This window comes from Eleutherodactylus coqui, chromosome 13 (assembly GCF_035609145.1).
Source record: "Eleutherodactylus coqui strain aEleCoq1 chromosome 13, aEleCoq1.hap1, whole genome shotgun sequence".
NCBI lineage: Eukaryota > Metazoa > Chordata > Amphibia > Anura > Eleutherodactylidae > Eleutherodactylus > Eleutherodactylus coqui.
In genome coordinates this window covers 87,902,419-87,905,427 of record NC_089849.1, presented here as the reverse complement: position 1 = coordinate 87,905,427, position 3,009 = coordinate 87,902,419, and positions in this window count along the sequence as shown.

The window sequence follows — 3,009 nt, the reverse complement described above, 5'->3', positions numbered from 1 at the left end:
CATCTTCTATCCAAGCTTGAGGCGGTACAACAGGGTACTAGAGCCTCTATGCCTGCCTGTATCACATCTTGTATCCAAGCTAGAGGCGGTACAACAGGGTACTAGAGCCTCCATGCCCGCCTGTATCACATCTTGTATCCAAGCTAGAGGCGGTACAACAGGGTACTAGAGCCTCCATGCCCGCCCGTATCACATCTTCTATCCAAGCTAGAGGCAGTACAACAGGGTACTAGAGCCTCCATGCCTGTCTGTATCACATCTTGTATCCAAGCTAGAGGTGGTACAACAGGGTATTAGAGCCTCCATGCCTGTCTATATCACATCTTGTATCCAAGCTAGAGGTGGTACAACAGGGTACTAGAACCTCCATGCCCAACTGTATCACATCTAGTATCCAAGCTAGAGGCGGTACAACAGGGTACTAGAGCCTCCATGCCCGCCTGTATCACATCTTGTATCCAAGCTAGAGAGAGTACAACAGGGTACTAGAGCCTCCATGCCCGCCCGTATCACATCTTGTATCCAAGCTAGAGGCGGTACAACAGGGTACTAGAGCCTCCATGCCCGCCTGTATCACATCTTGTATCCAACCTAGAGGCGGTACAACAGGGTATTAGAGCCTCCATGCCTGTCTGTATCACATCTTGTATCCAAGCTAGAGGTGGTACAACAGGGTATTAGAGCCTCCATGCCTATCTATATCACATCTTCTATCCAAGCTAGAGGCGGTACAACAGGGTACTAGAGCCTCCATGCCGGCCTGTATCACATCTTGTATCCAAGCTAGAGGCGGTACAACAGGGTACTAGAGCCTCCATGCCCGCCCGTATCACATCTTGTATCCAAGCTACAGGTGGTACAACAGTGTACTAGAGCCTCCATGCCCGCCCGTATCACATCTTGTATCCAAGCTAGAGAGAGTACAACAGGGTACTAGAGCCTCCATGCCCGCCCGTATCACATCTTGTATCCAAGCTAGAGGCGGTACAACAGGGTACTAGAGCCTCCATGCCCGCCTGTATCACATCTTGTATCCAACCTAGAGGCGGTACAACAGGGTATTAGAGCCTCCATGCCTGTCTGTATCACATCTTGTATCCAAGCTAGAGGTGGTACAACAGGGTATTAGAGCCTCCATGCCTATCTATATCACATCTTGTATCCAAGCTAGAGGCGGTACAACAGCGTACTAGAGCCTCCATGCCCACCTGTATCACATCTTGTATCCAAGCTAGAGGCGGTACAACAGGGTACTAGAGCCTCCATGCCCGCCTGTATCACATCTTGTATCCAAGCTAGAGGCGGTACAACAGGGTACTAGAGCCTCCATGCCTGCCCGTATCACATCTTGTATCCAAGCTACAGGTGGTACAACAGTGTACTAGAGCCTCCATGCCCGCCCGTATCACATCTTGTATCCAAGCTAGAGGCGGTACAACAGGATACGAGAGCCTCCATGCCCGCCCGTATCACATCTTGTATCCAAGCTAGAGGCGGTACAACAGGGTACTAGAGCCTCCATGCCCGCCTGTATCACATCTTGTATCCAAGCTAGAGGCAGTACAACAGGGTACTAGAGCCTCCATGCCTGTCTGTATCACATCTTGTATCCAAGCTAGAGGTGGTGCAACAGGGTATTAGAGCCTCCATGCCTGTCTATATCACATCTTGTATCCAAGCTAGAGGCGGTACAACAGGGTACTAGAGCCTCCATGCCCAACTGTATCACATCTAGTATCCAAGCTAGAGGCGGTACAACAGGGTACTAGAGCCTCCATGCCCGCCCGTATCACATCTTGTATCCAACCTAGAGCCGGTACAACAGGGTACTAGAGCCTCCATGCCTGCCCGTATCACATCTTGTATCCAAGCTAGAGGTGGTACAACAGGGTACTAGAGCCTCTATGCCCGCCTGTATCACATCTTGTATCCAAGCTAGAGGCAGTAAAACAGGATACTAGAGCATCCATGCCCACCTGTATCACATCTTGTATCCAAGCTAGAGGCGGTACAACAGGGTACTAGAGCCTCCATGCCCGCCTGTATCACATCTTGTATCCAAGCTAGAGGCGGTACAACAGGGTACTAGAGCCTCCATGCCCGCCCGTATCACATCTTCTATCCAAGCTTGAGGCGGTACAACAGGGTACTAGAGCCTCTATGCCTGCCTGTATCACATCTTGTATCCAAGGTAGAGGCGGTACAACAGGATACTAGAGCCTCCATGCCCGCCTGTATCACATCTTGTATCTAAGCTAGAGGCGGTACAACAGGGTACTGGAGTCTTCGTACAAGGCATCAGTTTTCCGCAATAAGGGTGGTTTCACACAGGCAAGAAAATCGTGCGATTTTCGCCTGATGCGATAGTCAGTAAAAAAGCAGATTATGAAACCAACGGTTTCCTTCCCATCTGTGATGTTTTCACTGATGTAATGTTGAGAGAACAAAAAATAACGGCTGCTCTATCTTTCTGCGATGTGCCATTCTTTTTATCTCCCAGGTTTCGCTATGGAGCCGCTCCTTTTTATCGCCTCGCAATGCAACAAGATTGTGTTGCGATGCAATTTTGATAATGGAAAGTCCTATTCATTTTCGCAATAAAAAAATTGTACATTTTTTATCGCGCAATTTTATTGTGGCCGTCAGCACTGCGATGGGAGATTATTCTAAAAAAAAAGCATTGCTGGCAACCAAATATTGCAGACACAAAATAGGGGGTCGCCCGTGTGAAAGTCGCCTAAATGATCCTTTTACTCCGATATTGTAATCACTCACTTATAACAACGTTACAATCACACAGACAAAAGTGTCATCCCACAACTTCTGGGGGGGGTTACACTGTACGTGGTTATGGCGCCTCGGGTACATTTGCTGTATGCCTGTAGTCACATGGCACAAAAAATACACCTTTTAGTGGTGGCACCGTGAGACAATTATTATTATTACTCCAAGTTAAAACCTATAAGGAGAAAAAAATGTTATGTTAGAATTTTTTTTAAAATTCTAATT